This window comes from Lonchura striata, chromosome 2 (assembly GCF_046129695.1).
Source record: "Lonchura striata isolate bLonStr1 chromosome 2, bLonStr1.mat, whole genome shotgun sequence".
Lineage (NCBI taxonomy): Eukaryota > Metazoa > Chordata > Aves > Passeriformes > Estrildidae > Lonchura > Lonchura striata.
The window spans coordinates 103,194,564-103,214,840 of NC_134604.1; the positions used below are offsets into that span (position 1 = coordinate 103,194,564).

Consider the following 20,277-nt stretch of genomic DNA (forward strand, 5'->3'; position numbering starts at 1 on the left):
GAGTAGAGGACTTAAAAATATAGTAAAAATACAGACTAGTTGAGTTTTCAATTTGATTTTTAAGAGTATTAATGAAAAGATATTTTATTACAGCAGAAAAACTTTAACACATGACTGTTACTGGGAGGGGGTGGTGGTGAGGGAGGATGCACACACAGCTCTTTTTTTCCTGACAGAAAGGTACCTATACAAGTGGTGTATATTTATACCTTGTGCATTATTTCATTTTCACATGGTGGAGTTATTTCAAAAGGAGTTTCTTTAGACTGATTTAATTACTGCAAATCCATATTAGTCTCTGTGTGGATACACATAGACACAAAATATAATTTTTTCATATGCTTTAGGTTTTTTTTATCAGTATAGAAATATTAGTAAGAGAAACTTTTTTTACAAAGATTGGTGAAATACTGTTGTATAAGGACTTGGTTGGATGATTGTATCCAGAGGGTCTCAGAGTCCTAATGGACATCAGTGAAATGTGGTGCCCCTCAGGGGTCCATACTGGCACCAGTGCCATTTAATATCTTCATTAATGACAGATAAAGGGATCAAGTGCACCCTCAGCAAGTTTGCAGATGACACCAAGCAGAGTTGTATGGTGACCACACCTGAAGGATAGGATGGCATCCAATGGGACTTGGACAATGAGACTTGGCCCTTGGGAATTTCATGAGGTTTAACAAGACCAAGTGCAAGGGGCTGCACCCAGGTCTGGGCAATTCCTTGTAGCAACAACATCTGGGGATGAACAGATCAAGAGTAGTGCTGTCTAGAAAGACTCAGGGGTGCTGGTGGGTAAGAGGCTGGACATGACCCAGCAACAGGCTTTTGCAGTCCAAAAAACCAACAGTGTCCTGGACTCCATCCAAAGCACCAAGGGCAGCAGGTCAAGGGAAGGGAGAGGAAGCCACCAAGACAATTAGAGGGATGAAGCACCCTTCCTATGAGGAAAGGTTGTGAGAGTTGGGATTGGTCAGTCTGGGGAAGGGAAGGCTTTGGTGTAACCTACATTTCAGCCTTCAGTACATGAACGGAGTCTAGAAGAGGAAAGAGAGGGACTTTTCACAGAGGCATGGAGTGACAGGGCAAGGGGGAATGGCTGTAAACTGGAGTAGTTTTGGATTAGCTGCTAGGAAGAAGTTCTTTACTGTGAGGGTGCTGAGGCACTGGAACAGACTGCTCAGAGAAGTTGTGGGTGCCTCATCACTAGAAATGTTCAAGGCCATGTTGGATGGGGCTGAGCAACCTGGTGGAAGTGCAAGGAGGTGTCCTCACCTGTGGCAGGGGGTTGGAATTAGATTATCATTAAGGCCCTTACAGCCCAAATCATTCTATGATTTTATGATTGTCCAACAGTCACAGTGGAGTAAGGTTTACTGACGCTAACTAACTGAAACAAATTGGGTTATTTTCCTGTGTGTCTTTAGAAAGAAGGGAGACATAATGGAAGCATAATTTATGGAAAAGAACAGGATCTCAAACTACCTTCCAGAGTGAAGGAAGCACATACTCCTGTCCTCAAGACTGTGTTGCCACTTTTTAGAAACAAAATATTGCAATTTCAGACCAGAACATTCTTTAATATTTTTTTTTCCCTTGGAAAAGTCAAAGTTTTCTTAAGAGGAAAGCATTTTCCCTTAATTTCAGCTCAGTTTCTGAGTTCCACAGATTACAGTTTATCATATGAATTGCCACAACCAAATTTTTCTCCTGGAGGTATTTTTCCCATAATAATGGTAGCATAGACCTTTTCCCCAAACAAGCAGGTATGGGTCTTTAGCAAAGGATACTGTTTGCTGCATAATGGGAAAGTTCCTTAGCAAATTGAGTATCTGTTGACTTCATTTCTGTGCTCATATGAGCACTGACATGACTTGATGTTGGCTGCTTTGGATCAACAGCACAAAGTTCAGGGTTGACTTCCTGGCCCAATTAAAGGTAGTACCAATATGGTTGTTGTCCTCAGAAAAATCAGGACATCAACTCAGGCACTTGTCTGAATTTTCTAAATTGCTGGAATATGCAAAGATGGTTTCACAACAGTCAACTCTGTGTTTTCTAATTTTATCTCTCAAATCAGAGATGCATTTGCAAGAATTCCTCTCTCACGGTTATTTTCCAGCGGGACAGATTCTGTCATTTTGTGATTTATGAAGTTGTTTCTCTGTACTGGATTGGAATTTTTTCTAAAATGTCTGATGTTTCTTGCCTTAAATGTCACTTTTCCTGCTCCTTGTTAGGTTCAGGTCTTTCATGTTTAATACCAGGGGTTTCTTCACGGAAGTGTGCATATTCCCAGTGGCACAGGAGCCACTGCAAACTCTTTCATCCTTGCTAGGCCATCTCCTGCAGCAGGCAGGGGACAGGTTCTGAGCTGGGGGAATAGTAGGGAGCTGAGTGTTTTGGGGGCCATGCATTAGGAAAGAGGAAGAGAGGACATGACCTGATTTTGGCAGCTGAGAGGGTACCCACACACTGCTGGGGGAAGCCAGAAGTCCTTGCTGCTGACTGGTACATTCATCAGTAGTATCCTAATTCAGGAAATTCTTGCTGTTGACTCAGGGTCTCAGTGTCTGGGGTTTAGGTCTTGCCTGTGTCCACACAAGGACCCTGGCCTGCCTCACCTGCTGCTTTTTACCACAAACCAAAAAGTTGATCATAAAATTTACAGTTCACTTTGGATAAGCTTAGGTACTTGCTTAGGTACCATTTGGAAATCAAAGCAGAAGGTAATTAAACAAGTTCTTAAAACTTTTTTCATCAAAGATATTGAAGACATTAGTGATGGTTTGTGAGGGCTCTGCCCATTGCCTCTGTTTCATGAGACCACCTGGCTGTGCTTTGTTTTTGTAATGTGCCTCCTGGGTCTGTTCCAGCAGAACCTTCCTGCATTGCTCTCAGGTTCACTTATTACATCTATGCAAAACAATTCTTCACTGTATATATCCTTTTTCCCGAGCTTTCAAATTGTTATTTTGCTTAATTGTCAGTAATATTGGGAAATGTTTCTTCCTGTTGGCTCAGTAATCTACTTCTTCTTCAGTGACCAGGAGGGGAAAGGTCACCTATGAATGAAACATTTTTACCTTTGTAAATCTGAGGAGATATTTTTCTACTGTGTAGACATAAAGAAAGAACATCTACTCCTGTCCCATGTATTCTCCTTCAGGTCCTAGAAATATGGAAACCTATTCTCTCTTCTAGTTAATCTAGTCTAGTCTTTCTTTAATTAAGCCTGAAATGCTAAAACACCAGTATATACACTGTGAATATTTCTGCTGATCATATTGTGGAAGACTCAGCACTCTGAAAATGCAGCTGTGCTATTCACTGTATAAACTGCTTAGCTACAAAAATGATGTCCAAGCTGGGTCTGGGAACCGAAGGACCAAAAAATCAGCTGAATTACAAAACTCTGCCTCATGCCCTGTGCAGAGGGACTTCACTAGTCTTTAGGTAGGAACATTACCATGTCACTAATTGGTTGAATAATTTATAAAATAATCAGGTAGTTCTGCCTATTACTTTTCTTTGAGTATTATTCAATTACAGGTTTGGAAGTATATCTCATAACAATGTTGTATGTGTATATATATATATATATATATATACACACATGTATCTGTCAGTGAAATGTTCAAAGCCTGACAACTAAGGAGGCAGAACTATAGTGATTTAAAATGTCTTTTGTCTTTAAATATTTTTAATCTGATTTTTATTTACTGGTCAGTTTATTGTACATTTAATTTTTTCTACTTGGATAGTACAGTGTTTGACTGTTTTAAAGACATTGTGTTAGCAAATAAATCCAAAGTGATGAAGAACTTTCTTATGCTTGCAATATGCTAAAACCTGCTTGGCTTGGCTCTCTCCAACTCTACAATGTTACTTCTATAATATATAGTCTTAATGAGATGTAATAAAGTGCATAATGATGTGGCCCCAGGTTCTCAGGACTACTTTTACTGCTTGACAGGCTAAGAAGGATCTCCACTCTCTATCAGAGAATTGTGTAGGCACCGTCAGCCAGAGTTTAGGCTCCACATGCCCTCTGATGAGCTACTGTGGATGAGGGCTGGGTGCTGTAAAATCTGCAGAAAGGCAGAGCTGTCTCTACCAAAGCCACTGGACCACAAAAAAGAGTGAGAAAAGATCCACCTGCCTATCAGCCTCCCTCTTCTCCTCTTCCCCACATCCATCCCTCTCTCAGCCCACTCTTTGCTTTCCAACTGCTTTAAAGCATTTTCCAGAGGAGTTTTTGGTAGGAATAGTCCTTGTGCCACCCCTGAGTTTGAACTTCAGCTCAGCACACAGTGTTCTTCATGAGTGTGATCGAGCACATGTTCAAGGGCTGTTTGGGCACAGGGACTGTGCTGGGGCTTTAGGCATCACCAGCTGGGCTTTTCTGGGCTGAGTGCTCCATCTCCTGGGCTCTGCCCTGGCCAAGGCTCCTGGCACAGCTTGGGTGGCCACAGGCAGTGGTGCTGGCCCACTTCAAGGCAGCACCGTGCCTGTGAGCACCAAGGAGCGATTTCTGCTGCTGGGGACAAAGGGTGATGTTGGTCTTGCTGCATCTTTTGGATGGTGCTCTGTGGTGGTGCAGCCCTTTGCAGGCCACTGTCCACACAGCTCTTGGGTTTGGGGTGGCAGGGTGTCTTCCAAAACCTGCATCAGTTCTGTCTCCTACTTTACAGTGCAGCCTTACAACATTTCTAAGGGCAAATGCAAAGGTTTCTGTGCAGGAAGATGAATTAACAAAGCAAAGGCTGGGGTCAGAGCATGAAATCAGCCTCAGCACAAGGGAAATGTTAGGCTTAATTCTCATGGGTTATCAGCACCTTGGAAAGATGCTTTAACAATGTCTATAGAACGCCCTGAGGAATTCAGGGTTTAACTGTGCAGTGAGAGCCTGCTTCACTAATCAGACAACTAAATCCCATTTACAGTGTAATATATATTAATAAAAAAGAAAAGAAATTAAAGATACCCCAAGGATTCTTCAGCACAGCATTATATTTTGTTAAATATAATATCAAAGTTGGAAGTTACTGAGAATCAAGATAATGTGTTACATTAAATTGTGATCAAAGAAAGAGATATAATAATATAATTTTAATAATCCATAAGCACCAAAGCTGGAACATTTTATGTATGAGGCTAGACATACACAGCTGCATATATTAACTGTGGTTGTGAACTGAGAGGCACATTATAATACATGTCTCTAAAAATTTTATCACATCCATATCTACGGGTCCAAACTGGTAAACAAAGCTTGGAGAAAGGCTTCAAAAGGGATCTTAAACTTTTTCTACCATGAAATTTATTTAACATACCAGTGCTGCTGTGTGCAATGACCAGTTAGCTTGTTTTAAATGGATGATGCATAGCCCTCTTCTGAAATGTTAGTAGCAGCCATTTAAGTATAGAAATCTGAAAAGATATGATGTTCTATCTTCTTGATGCTAAAAGAGTATTTGGGTAGAACCAGGAAAAAGAAATTACATTTTCAAATACAACAATTAGGGAAATATAAACTTGTGAGTTTATGCCATGATATGCAATAAGAAATAAAAAGCTGTTGTAGGATATGAAGTTGCCAGACTGGGTCAGAGGAATGGTTTATAACTTGACAGATTATTTTTGCTGGGAGAAAAACCTGAGTGCAGGAGACTTGTCTGCCTTTGTAACTTCCTGGGGCACATGTGTGTTAGAGCTCTGTCCTTTGGTGGGGGTCACAGCTGTGTGTCTTCTGAGAGTTCACCCCAGTCAGCCCTGGGGCTTGAGGGGCTATTTGCTTTCTCTTGGGTGTCTAGAGCACCCAAAAAGGCTGAAATTCTGCCACTGATTCCTAGTTTTATATGTAATTTTTTTTCTTTTCACCAAGGAACACATCATATGAATCAGCCACTTTCCATATCATGGTATTTTAATTGAATCAAGAGGGGCTTTTGTAGGTCTGTGCTGCAAAACAATGCAGTGCTGCTGCATCTCAAGAACATCTGTGTTTTGTGAAATGGGGCTGCTCTTCACCAGACAACACATGTGCTTTCATGTCATTCTGCTAGAGTGGGCCTTGGGTGGTTTGCACTGGAGAGAAGAGAGCAAAATAGGGAGTAAAGTCTGATTAGGATGACAAAGAGAAATTAGAAAGTCTTTAGTGTTGTAAAGCAGCAAAAGATTGCATTAGTACAAAAGCATTAGTACAATTACTGCTATAAATGATTGTATATATATGGGCACAGTGTGGGAAGTTTGTAAGTCTGTGCTATGTGAGTGCATATAAAAATGTCAGAAATATGAATTATTTTTTAAAAAATTGAGTCTCAGGGTAAAACTCTGACCTCAGTGAGTTCATTGAGTGATTAATGTCTGTGGGCCAGCATTTTATTCCATCTGGATAATAGCACATAAAGTTTACTGATTTAAAACTATTTGGGACACACATTTTCTTCTAGACAGAACAAAATTTCTAACCTCTGGTATTTTCAGAATCTGCCCTGTCCTCAGTCATTTGCATAGGAATTACTTTATTTGCTCTTGTTTAGCAGATACTCCATTTTCATATTTTTAAACATTTCAAGAGTGACTTTATCAGTGTTTCAGAATTGCAAAGTAGCTTTTTCAACTTGCCCTTTCCAGATATGGTTCTATTAATCATTCAAATAAACTTGCTATGTTCTATCAAACTAAGTGTAGGCTTATTTATGACACTGAGATCATAAATATTTTTGTCTCCATAAATGTTTTTTTGTCTCTCCTAAATGTCTTGGTCTCCATGATGAGGCAGAAAAGTTTTGTGTTACTGGAGTGACAGGGGAAGCTGTTGGTGCCCGTGGCAAGGTCAATGCTCTTGGGCTGCAGGATGGCTGGAGAGGGGATGGGTGATTCACAATGGCCACATAAAGCTGCTCAGCAAGAAAAAGTCTGTGCTTGTCTGTGTAACTTGCATTAAAATTGTACTGTCTAACAGAACCAAAAAATCTGTTGTCGTAACCAAGAAATTACTTTTCTTGGTGGGAAAGGTGGGAAGATTTGAGCCATCATGCTGACTGAGGCAACAAAAGCTCTTGCATCTTGCTTGTGCAATCTCCAGCAATGTCACAGCCCTGCAGAGCTGCCTCTGCCTGCAGCTGTGTCTTTCCCTTTGTTTTGAGATGACTCAAATTGTTGGATGGGCTGAGCAAGGAACAAAACTCACCACTATGGGGAGTGCAGTGCAGAAGGAAGGCTTGTAGGAAACAGGGCACACCCCTGCTGCCCAGAGAGCAATCATAGTCCTTCAGGCTGCAAAGATGGTTAACTTACGCTGCCAAGTCCACCACTGAGCCATGTTCCTAAATGGTACATCCACATGTCTTTTAAATATCTCCAGTGATGGTGTCTCAACCCCTTCCCTGGGGAGTCACCAGTAGCTCCACCATCAGCTCCCACTATGGCAGTGGGTACAATGCAGCTTTTTACAGTGCCAGGCACATAAACCTCCTTCCCCCTTAGGGAAGCCTATCTGTGAGAACCCTGATGGAATGGGGAGGAGGAAGGGACTTGGCCCAGAGAGGTTTGTTTAAGCAGGGGGCACACCTTGGTTTGCATGAGCACAGATGGAGTGGCAGGAGTGGTGTGCCACCTCCCCTAGGTAGCAGGGCTGCCAGGGCTCTTGCATCCATGCAGGGCTCCTGCCAGGGCTCCTGCATCCATGCAGGGCTCCCTCCAGGGTGCATGCATCCATGCAGGGCTCCTGCCAAGGCTCATGCACTCCCCTCCCTCCCATGCATGGCTGCAAATGCCCGTGCGTGCTGTGTGTACCCACGGTGAGTTAATGGGTGAGGGGTGCTCTGCTCACCAGCCTCTCCTTATTCCTGCTCCCTCCTACAGCCAGGCAAATCACCACCAAGCAGGAGTGGGAAGCAAGCAGGGTGCCCTGTTCCAAGTCACCCCAGATGAGCTAATTCCCTGGGAGGCACAGCTTGCATGTGGCAGCACAACCTCATCCCAGCCTCCGACAGCCGAAAGGTGTCAGGTCATTTTAGAGACAAGATAGGAACATTTCTTCTCCTAGCCTGGGCTGAAGTAAAATGTCATGGTCTGACTTCAGCTTAATAATTATTTTAGCCTTTCAGTGTATGATAGAAGAGCAAAGTATGGAATGTCCTTTAGTGAACAATTTCATTCTTTCAGCTGGGTTTTCCTTTGTTCTGCCTCAGCTTGGTGACAGCCGGCAGCTCAAAGCTGCTTGCACAGTAGTCCTTGCACGAGCAACATGTGTTGAGGCAATCACTGTGACTGCATTCAGCATGCTTATTCAGCTTTCTTTTAATAAATCCAGTAATAGACTTTCAGAGGCAATGAAGGGAAAAGAATAATTTGGAAACAAAGCTGTTGAAAATAATACAATGCAGTAGAGAAGAATGGGATTTTGGAGGTCTCTGCAGCTGTTTTATTTCTTTAGAGGATTTTAATCAACTTGATTACACAGGGAAGCGAAGGAATTTTAAAAACAGTATGGTGATAATCAGTGGAGAAAACAAAGGGGTGTTTTCCCTTTCTTGTATCACTCACTTTTGTTTTCTCCCTTTCATGTGATTTTACAAGCAAAAATCACATATTAGCTAATTTTAATTTAAAAAAACTATCCATGCCAGGGTTTTCCTAGAGAACCAATTTCAGTCTTTGTCCACTAGATCATTTAATCAAAGATATCCTAAATGCTTTCAAGATTGCTGTGGCTGCACCAATCTGACTGCCATCAGTATAATGGCTTTCCCAGTGGATTGGAAAAAAAATGTGTAATTGGACCTGAGCCCATCCTTTCAAGTGGGATTAGCTGCTCTGCTGCAGTTTTCCCTTAAATTTCAGTGTTTGATGTTCTTTTCTTGTTCCTTCTGTACTTACTGCTGCAAAGCAGTGCCATCTTTAGAGTTGAGCTGTACAGGCACAGCCAAGGGAAGGAGTGTGGAGTGGCAAAAGGCCTCCTTTCTGTGTCACTAGGAGCAATTGGTGTCTGGCTACATCTGGGGAAGACCCTACACCATTCCTCCCAAGAGAGAACTGTATGTGTGTAGTGGGAATTTGCCACTTGTCGCTCCTAAAGGCTTTTGGATAGATTTTCCCAACAACCTCCTCCTACCTACACGCTCTCCCCAGTGCTGTGCATATCAGGACCCTTAAGCAAAGCACTGGTGACATTTTCCCTGCCCCAGCAGCCATATTCTGCATATCCCTGCTGGAGTTTGAGGCTTGGCTGCTCTCTTGCCCTGCCCTGTGCTCACCAGCAGCACAGCCCGGGCACACAGCACTTCCCATAGGCCAAGGCCAGCCTCTCCCCATGGTGCAGACACAGTGGCTTCCACATGCTCACCAGAGGACCAAAGGGCCTTCAGGCACCCCTGTGAGCAAACGACCACAGAAACCTTGAAAGACATGGGACTTCATGTGCTGCCTTGCTCTCTGCCTCCTTTTAGAGGTGAAAGAGTATTTGGTGCCTCCTGTCCATATCTCAGAGTTGTCCCTGTACGCACCATTTGTGCTCTGTTACATGTTAGATGGAGAAGTTTAGGTCAAAATTTAGCTTTGTCTTTTCTGTCAATAGTAATGGTTCCCTAATTATTCTTTTCAACCCTCCGCCAGTGTCAAAACTTTTCAAAGCCTAACTTTTAGTTGACTAGTGTTTGCAAAGTTATTCAAGTGTTCATGTTGCCAAAAGCAAAGGAATTCCAAAAGAGGAATATTTAACTTGTTTGGGGAAAGAGCTACACAGCACAGAGACCACAGGCACACTGTTCCCCTTCTCCCAGCCCTGAGCCACATCCAGGTCACCAGCAGCAGATGTGGCAGCACCAAAGCACCTGAGTCCTGACCAGCTTCTGGGACAAAGGAGTGCCCAAGGGATGCTTTAGCTGGAGAGAGATGATTTCACACGTGAAGGTATCAGTTTCCATAATGGCTGATGTTGGTTTGATGCCTGCTGTGGAAAACTTTCATTTTAAGATACTTCCAGATCAGTTTGTTGGGCTTGTGTTATATTAGGTGACAGCTCAGGAAACAAAGGCAGATCAGGCAGAATTGAAGGTGACAGGTCCTTCTCTTGGGGTGATTGAGTGAAATGTCCTTGGTGTCAAGAGGACAGTGAGGGAAAAGAACAAAAACACTGAATGTTTCCTCGTCAAAGTTAAATTTCTCAGGATTTCAAAGGACACATGAAGAATACCTAAGACTTGCTTGGTTCTGCTAGTGCAGAGGGTGGATATCACCAATGAATACAATTATTTAGAAGAAATATTTACTCCCAAAAACAGCTGGCTTTAGGATACATGAATATAGAATTTTCAGATAATTCTTGCAGGAATTAACTAACATAATTAACTAATTATGTAGTGCAGGAACTAGAAAAGCCCTGCTCCCTGTGTCCAGACAACATGGATGAAGTAAGATTCAAGTGTGGTAAAAGACAGATGTGAAACCCTGATAGAGTTCTTGAATGCTTAAATGTAAGAGGGCAAAAGCCAAAATACCACATGAAATGAGAAACAGAAAGGTGATTCTCAAGCTGATGTGGGAAGAGGCTTCAGGAGCTAGAAAAACATGCATGATGTAGGAAATCAAGAAGGTAATAGTCATATTATCCCAGAGGAGCATTTCAAAGGAGCAATGTACAGCAGTGCAAGAGGGGATGTATAAATGGGAAGCTTCCAAGCAATGAAGCAGTTGCCATTTTAACTGTAGCACTGCTGAAAGCCTGTTGCCTCAGATCTCTGCCATGGAAAAAGAAACATGCCTAAAGGCAGGGACTACAGGAGGAGCCAGGCTGGCTCTGGGCATTACTGCACAAGCAGCAGATGTGTGACTAGCACTAGATGTGCTTTGTTTTGTGGAAAATAAAGTGAAACTGGAACACTTTCCTTACGCATCATGGCAAAAAGTTCAAAAGAAAAAGAGATAAAACGTTTACCATCAAAGGGAAGAGGAGATAATTTTGGCAAGACAGCTGATATGAACTCTCCTCTTGGCTCTACAGTGACAACCTCAGTCTGGAAAGTTACTTGAAAAAAAGACAAGAGTCCAGTCTTCCTTTGATAGTTACTGCTTTCTCTTCCTGCTGCTTTCGTACCTGATATACTTAATGAGAAAATGTCAAACATTTCTCATAGCAAAGACAGTGAATGTGTTGAACCCTCTATAAGTAATAGCATAGTTCACAAGAAATATAAAAATTAATACCTGGAAGCAAACTAAAATCTTCAAAGAAAAGACTGAAAACACATTTCATCTTCCAGGGTTTTAATATTTTCATGTTGAAAATACTGTAGTCTTTCATTGTGAAGACTAAGAGGACTCTCCTATTGTTTTCCAAAATTTTGCTTGCACCAGGATTCTCCAAGGAAGTCCTGAGAGAGCAAGGATTTGAAGGATACAGTGTTTTGTCCCTTGAGTATGTACTCAACCATGTTTTTTTTTTTTTTTTTTTGGAGCTGCCTTACATCTTTCCAAACAATGATGTTTCATACTTGACAGAAGTGGTAGCACTCCCAATCATCTGCATTCAATTCTGGGCAGCTTAATTAATTAAGTGCTTATCTTAATGTGCCATGGGAAAAAAAGCCCAAAAGTTTTCTTAGTGAAAATAGATACAATGTGCTGACAGAATGTTAAAATACAATTGGTAATTAGTGTACATTGAGAGTTAAAAATATAGAGCAAGAGTCAGAGTATGGGAAAGGATTTGAGCTGCACAGTAACAGAGGAGAACAATGATTTTTCTTTCTCTGGTGTCTCTTATAAGATGAATTTTCTATGAGCTGTTTTCTTTGAGGATTTGAAATCTTCCATGGAGGGTTGGCATCTGGAAATTGTCCCTTTCCATCTGGCTGCTGCTCCCAAGTCTTGAAAGATTTAGATGCATTTGGCTATTTCTCTTGTGTGAATGACTCCAGTGAGTTCTTCCTCAGAGGTTTTTTTACTACCAATGGGATGAATTTACCTAATTTACTGCAATATAAGAAAACACTGAGATACCAGAAAAGCAGCTGGAGTTTAAATTAGCAAGAGAGGTGAAGGACAAGAAGAAGGGCTTCCATAACAGAATTGGAAAAGGAGAACTAAAGAAATTGTGAGCCTGCTGCTGAGAACAGCTAGAGATTGAGGGACAAAGGACACAGAAGAGGTGGAGGTGGTCAGTGCCTTTTTGCTATGCAAGACTGCTTTCAGACTCTCCTGCTCCTGAGGCTGGTTGCAGCCCCCTCTGTGGCAATATCCAGAGGAGAGGCAGAAAGAGGAAGGGAGCACTCAAGCAAGTTGGGCACATGGAAGCCAGATGGTGCAGATGGGATGTCTCTAGGAGCACCAGAGGAATGGGCCAACATCACCAGGTGGCTGCTCTACAGCAGCTTTGCAAGGGCATGACAAAGCTGATGGAGTGAGTCCTCTTGGAAGTCCTGTCCTGGTGGGTGAATGTCAGAAGGGTGACTGGAAGCAGCCTGCATGGAGTTCGCAGCAGCAGACTGTGCCTGATGAGACTGACTGCCTTCTGTGATGAGACAGATGACTCACAGTGAGGAGAGTGGTGGATGCTGTATATTTGGACTTTAGCAAAGCCTTTGGTGGGGTTCCCCACAGCATCTTGATAGCCCAATTGGTGAGGTATGTTTGGCTAAGCGGAAAATAAGCAATAAGGTGAATGGATAATTGCTTGGACGATGTGTCTTAAAAGATTTTAATCAATAGTATAATGTGTACCTTGTTGATGGTCACTGTGATAATCTTCAGGGATTCATATTTGGGACAGGACTGTTTTATATCTTTAAATTACCTGCATGACAGGACAGTGTGCACTACTCAGAAAATTCACAGCTGATACCAAGTTGTGTAGAGGGAGATCTTGTTAGACTGGAACAATCCGTTGATTGTTCTCCTCATGAATTTCAGCAAAGGGAAGTGCAAAATCCTGCACCTGGGAAAGCAGAATCCCTGCAACCACCTGGGCCAGGCAACCTTGCAAAAAGGGAGCTATCAATCTGGTGCTCCAAGTTAAATATCAGTGAGCAGTGTGTCCCTGTGGCAAAGGTGGCCAATCACATCCTGCACAGTTTTAGCAAAACCATACCCAGGGGGTCCAAAGAAATGACTATTCCCATGTATTTGGCATTTATGAGGTTGTGCTGAAAGTTCTGCATCCAGTTTTGGGTTCCTCGCTATAAGATATGGATCTTCTGAGGAAAGTTCAGCTCTAATCCCCACAATGTTCATGGGGATGGAGTACATGATATAAAGGAAAGACCATGGGAATTGATTTTTTTCTTTTCCCAGGAGAATACAAGGCAACGGAGTGAGTTTATTGCTGTCCACAATATTTAATGGGAGGGTGTAGAGAAGACAGACCCAAACTCTGCTCATAGGGATGCAGTGAAAAGAGGCAACAGACAGAAACAGGGATAAGGAAAATTATAAAAAAATAGTAGGAAAAAATCTTCAGTGTGAGGAAGGTCAAACAATGACATGAATGCTGGTGGAGACTGTTGAGTCTTCAACCCAGGAAACACTCAAATTCAACAGGAGGCAGCCTAGGCAGCCTGCTCTAGCTGCCCTGCTTTTAGTGGGCAGTGGGCTGGAGACTGCCAGAGCTCTCCTCGAGCCTGCAATTCTCTGCAATTCTCTGGCAGTGTTAGTCCTGTAATAGCAACACTGTGTGAAACTAGAAGATGGTCTATTAGAGACCACAATAAAAGCAACTGTTTTGGTTAGCCAGTCCAGGTATGGGGATATTTGGAACCTTTGAGATGTCAGGGTAGACAGAAGAGCACTTTGGGATTTGTTTGATGTGGTGAGCCAGCCATGCAAGAGGTGGGGGAAGGAACTGATGTAGGGGCCAAGCATAATGACTGTGAGGCTATTAAGAGCCTGATGGAAAATCCTGACTCATTGCATGGTAAATGCTGTTCATACCAAATTACAAGTGAGAAATGTGAGAGAGATCAGCATTTCATGGCTGATAACTGTTTCCTAAGTGAACTAGACTAGAGTGGCACAAACAATGCTCCAGAGCTCTGAAAGCAGTTCAGCTTGAGACATTGGCAATATTTTTGAGAAAGGGCAGGTGTTTCTTTCAGCTATTCTCCTGTACAAATAATTCCTGAAAAAAAACACTAAATGAAAAATCTTAAAAGATGGCTTATTTAGTGAAGTAAATCTTTAGAGCTATCAATTGAAGAACAATGATTTTTAAACTGACTTTGAGCAAATAGTTTGTGCGACTCTTTATTGTGAACTGACTGTGGTCAGTGGCTTGCTCATTGTAGCTCTAGCTCAGATGTTTGCCTTGTATGTCCAGCATGACACCCAGCCTGTTCTCAGTGGCCAGATGTATGGTGCTGATCCTCTTCTTTGGTGAGAGGCTCTAATTAGTATTGCATTTCCCCAAAAAAGCATTTTCTTCATTTACAGAATAAAATAATTAATTCTGGAAATTGATTTTCATTATAAAAAGTAATATTTCAACAAATTACTAGTTATTATCTAGAGAATGGCTGGCAGCATCATGTTACAGGCTAGTTTTTCCTAGTTGTGACTTGCAAAATTATATTTTGAGAGAGGCTGCTAATGCACTCTGGCCATTACCACATACCTAATAATTGCAAAGGACATAACTACCTGAATTCAGGATTTTCATTAGTAAAGTTGGTTTACTCAAAATTCTGAAAGGGCTGTGTCAAATGGAATCCTAGAATGCTTCTGCACAAACCCATTTTTATCAGCAAGCTCACAATACTGTTTCTGTCTCTGCTGACATATATTGATTGTAAGTTTTCACGACAGAGATAATGGCTTTGCTAATGGCACAGTAAGTATCACAATTTACATCAGCTATAAATCATCAAGTATCTCAAGAGCATATAATCTACCATGAATGAGCTGAGTCATAAATTGTGTCCCTGTTACATTTGTGTCAGCCCAGCAAACCTATATCACTTATCTCTCCCCAGCCTACACATTTCAAAGTGCTATAGGGGAGGAAAAAAAAGACAACGGATAACTCTAGAAATTGATTTTCAGACATGTAACAACACATCTAAGAAAGGTCAGCAAGTAAACTCCTTCTTGGGGTTGTTGGCAAAATAAAGTAAAATTGACACAAACTAAAAAGAAAAGGATGACAGCACATTCATCTGTCTGCCCCCTGGCTTTTAAGTATACCTGTGGCCTTATCATTTAGGAGGAAAGACATGGAACCCAGAGAGCACCACACACACACACACACACTGGACTTTTTGTCCTTCATCACGAGCAGGTGGCTTTGCCTTCAGAAGAGGTGTGACACTTTCCCAGCCAGCTGTGGAACAGCTCTTCATGGGCAGCCAAGGAGTTAATTTAAATGGTGTTCCCTCTGCTCCCTGCCAGAAAGATGAGCCTTCCTGGCCAGGGCAGAGGACAGAGTGACCTGCTGCTGCAGGGGACACAAATGCAGTCTCAATTTTACATAACTGCTTAAAAAATTTAAGCTGTCATGCCTCAAGATACAAGAACTTGACTGAATGGAAGGAGCAACCCTTGGCCACTGTTTTCCACTAATCTCTGTCCTGACTGCTGTGCATTTTATCTGTCTCTGACATTGACAAATGCAGTGCTTGTAAAAGCCTTCAGTAAAAGGAAAAGATTGAGGTAGGCAAGCAAATTAACACAAAGTTTAGCCTCAAGCTGTTCTCTGCTAAATGTTTTCCTGGCATTCTTTCTGCTGGGGCAGTGCTGCTTTGAGACTCAGGACCAGCTCTGTGATGTGCTCTGCCATGTGGGCTTTTAAATAAACTGATATCCAGCCAGACTCTGGCTTTCCCTCCCATGAGGACCAGTAGTTGTGAACACTTGCCAGGGTTTCTCTTCAGACTTTCAAAATTTGTACCTGAATTTGTCTTAGTACATAGACTGTAATCATGTCAAAGAAGTCACATTGGGCTTTTGGACAGTTCAGCTTGGGGGAAAACAGACCAGTCTGGCGGATGGCTTATCAGGTTTGAAAAAAATGAATTGCTTTCTTTTTGAGGGCTTTGGTGGAATTAGTAATGCAGGCCTAGTTTTACTGATCATGGAATCATGGATTGGTTTGGGTTGGAAGGGACCTTGAAGGCCACTGAGTTCCACACCCCCTCCTCAGGGAGGCAGCCCTCGGTCAGGCTGCCCAGAGCCCTCTGAGGCAGGAGCAGAGCCAAGCCTGACTGCACAAGCTGCAGAAACACTGGATGTTATGTGTAATAAATATAATTCACGCCATTCCTTGTATGAAATATGTAATATTGCATACTTGTTAAATCATGCCCGTCGTATTAGTTCCCCCCGCCCTTGCAGGCGAGACTGGATGTATATTGGAAACTGATTTACAAGTAAAAGGATGTGGCTCGGCCAGGAGATGGGCCATGGCTGGGCTCCAGGTGTTGATCATCGGTGCTGATCGTCCAAGATGGATCTCATGGAAATCCTCAGACAGATCCATGTGAATGCACCTTCCCGTAAACTCTCATCAAGAATTCAACTACTCCGGACATTGAATTATTTCTCCTCATCACCAAAAAAAGAAAATCTTATTAACCTATAGACTCTGAATAGAAGAAAAGACTAACTGCTGAAATCTTGGCCTCAGGCAGAATTTTCCCTATAAAAACCGCCTGTGCCAGGATGGAGGTGTGGGCATAGGAGAAAACCTCTGCTGAGGCTGACTCCTTGTGGCACACCCAGGGCCGACCCCGGGCTCGGCTCTGTCCTTTCCGTGTGGCTGGCTAGATAGAATTTGACTGCAAATAAAATGATTTTTGTTTTTAATCTGGCTGAATAAATTCTCATTTATAACACTGGACATGAGTGGCTGAAGTGGGGCCACAGAGCAGGAGCTGCAGCACTGCCTTTCAGCACAGCTTCAGTGGCAATGCAGAGGATTTTTAAATGTTTTGATATCTCTCTCAGGCCAGGAAAACCCAACAGATCACCCCACCCATGCTGCAGAAAAAAATTTCAGCTAATTGGGGAGGATCCTCATTCCAGCCAGTAGGCTCCACAATGCCTACAGCTAACTCTAACCTTGACAGGAGCTGAATTAAGATATTTTGCAGAATAGGTATTCACAAATAACAGTTCTATTACTTGATCTTTGCAAGTACCTCATTTTATGCAGAAGTATTGCTTATGAAATTTGGAATTGTTAGCATAGATTGTGACTGTGAAAAGTTTACAGATAACAACACTGACAAAAATTAAATTGTTGAATAGCGAAACAATTGGCTAATTTTTTTGCAATGTCTTTTGCTGAGACTCAGCAAAACCATGAGAACCCCAGGTTACCCTGACTTTCCCAAAGTCACCATAAGATCCTTTGCTATTCTGAGCAGAGATGCACAAGCCAACATATGGAATTTTATTTTATGTAATGCAGACAATTAAGGGGAAAAAAAATTTCTGAAGACAAAAGTAGCACAAAATCTTTAAATTCCCTTCACATTGGACCTGTGTAGTCATTTCATTGATGTTGAAGACATTGTATAGAAGTTTTGTTTGGTTTTTTGTTTGTTTTTGGGGTGGTTTTTTTTTGGTTTTGTTTTGTTTGAGTTTTTTTGGGTTTTTTGGGTTTGTTTTTTGGTTTTGGTTTTTTTTTTTGTTTTGTTTTGTTTTGGTTTGTTTTACTTAAACTGTGCCTATATGAAGCCTGTTGTCAAGCACAGGATTCCTGGAAACACCAATTACTAGCTAGAATGCCTTCGCATTCACAAAAATGTCATGTTGGAGTTTTCTGCCCAACTGCTGTGTATGTTCCATTTTAGAGTAATAACTCATTTTCTTTGTAGGTGAATAATATATGATCTTTAATATTTTAATAACCCCTCACACTGTAAAATAAAGTACATCTTGAAATGTTTTACTCTTAAATAATACTATAATTAGCATGTGTTTCATTAGAAAGTGTCTCAAGAACCTTCCTATTTCTCTTCCTAAGGAGCATTCAATCAAATTCAGTTATTCTGGGGCTGGAACATGAGACCTACTGTGATAAGTTTATGATGCAGTGTTCTTGTGGAATGGGGGCATCCTGGCTCCATAGAAAGCCACAGATAATTAAATAGAACTGGTCTCTTCATAAAATCTTTTTCATCTATGAAACATTGTACAGAAGTTTCTCCTTTCTTCTATAAGCACTTGAAAATAAGTAAAACTCTTTTATTTTCTTTTTCTCCAGCAAGATTGTTTTAAGTAGAGGCTATATTTCAACAAAAAAAAAAAAAAAAAAAATAAAAGCTTTTTAATAGTTGCCACCTTTTTTTGTTTCATCTTCAAAGTCAGACATTTTGCTTTGGGCCTTTTCCCAAAGACTGCTATGATAAATAATAGATGCTATACTATTTGTAAAATGTTATTTTTATGTTCTTTCTATTTCAACAAATCCTGCCCTTTTCTAATATTAAGAAATCTCTATGGCTGGTATCTAAAAATATTTTTCAGCATGAGAAAATGATCTTCACTTTCCTTTTCTCATTTGTTCTCAACTAAACTTTATGGGTACATTTCAGCTGAAAAGAAATTAATACCATGATTGGGTCCCCTGATATCACTGCACAGAGCTGTGGGTGGGAGGAGGGGAGACAAGAAAGGCATGATTGCCTCTCTATAAATAGAGTATTCTCTGCACATCACCAGTTCTGCACAGATGTCTGTCAATGACATAGATGCTACTTCAGAAATTACTTAAACAGCTGCATTCCAGGCAGAGAGGAGAAAATTAACAAATGGATTTGGCTTGCAGAAACATTTCATTTGGTGACAGATGTTTGGATACAATCTTACCTTTTATTTATTGAATAAATGCTCTTAATTTGATTTCCTTCTATTATTTGCCACAAGAGCATAAGTAACTATTTTCTAGGTGAATATGTTTATATCACAATCTAAGAGTCAATCATTTATTATTTTACTAGGAGAAAATAGATGCCTTTGAAGTACTGTTTGACTAACCACAGACCTTCTCCCTGGGCAAAAGACATGCAAAATATTTGATGAGGGAATATATAAAATCTGAAACAGAGGGGCTACTTTCCAAGAAGAGGACAGACTTCTCAGGGAGAGCTTTTCTAGGAGAGTGCTGGCCCACCCCTTACAAAGGTCCCTCATGGGGATGTATACTCAATTTTTCAAGTTTCCAAACCCAAAGTAAATTTCCTTCTGGAAATTCACTGGTAAATGAACAAGTCCTAAATGATTATATAAACACTTTTGCCTAGAAAATAATTCTTTACGTAATAATAAACTGCTGGATAATCTGGGGGAACATGAGACAAATTCAATATCCAGGATTATGCAGTCAGATTAGGTAACATATTGTATCTCCTTTCTTAAAATCTATATATCCTTAATAATTCCCTGGATAACTTTCAGATTTTGGTAAGGAGTGCCACCATATCCTGTTTAAATCAAGTTGCTTAGAAACACCATGGATAAGAGTTTTCCTTGCTTGGTATTTACCTCTCATGTCACTGACTGAAAGAAACCTGGAAGCCTCCTAAAGGGACTAGGATTGCACTACTTATTTTTGCAGCTATTTCAAAAATGTTTTGAAATAATTTCCTTTCTTTTCCCTGCTTTGCTAAATAATCTGTATGGCTGTTCCAGATCAGCTGGCATTAACAGGGGGCTGGGGGGAAGGAGACAAGGCAAGGGGAGCTGGAAATGCATTTCAGGGAGTGTGGGGAGTGAGGCAAGTGCAATGGGAAGGAACTGGCTGCTGTGATTTAAAGCATGTGGTACGTGTTAGCATGGAGTAAAAGACATGCAGGGAGCTAATGGAGCTGGTGTAGTCTCTCAGAGGAGATAATTTAGGTATGCTGGATATCTTAACTACCTTTTTAAAAGCCTGGAATAATTTGGTTCTAATTTCTGAGCAGGGACTTGCAGCCCACACAGCAGTAAGTCTTGATAATTATTAATTATATGTTTTCCTTCTGTTCTCTATGACCTTGTTTGTAAAGGCTGTGTGGTGAAGCTAGAATATTAAGAGGTTTATGGGCTCTGGCATGCCACCTAGCTGGAAGAGATGAAAATATTTAAAGAACAAATTGATAACAGAAAGTATAACCTTGAACTTGCACCCTTACAGAAGGCACTGAAATGTGGAGTGCACTCATCCAGCACACTTGGCCACTGAAGAGTGAGGAGGTGATTTCCTGGTTTAGCTACAATTAAACTTCAGACACACTCTTCTTTCAGTCTGATATGAAATGGCATCAGGCAGCAAAGGCACAGGGCAAACCA

At 41.4% G+C, this 20,277-nt stretch overlaps 1 protein-coding gene across 1 annotated transcript in view; it reads right to left on the reverse strand.

The window, feature by feature from the left end:
• The window catches only part of LOC110483230 (uncharacterized), a 305,944-nt gene that overhangs the window by 4,836 nt on the left and 280,831 nt on the right, over positions 1 to 20,277 (reverse strand). The gene's annotated exons all lie outside the window — the stretch shown is intronic.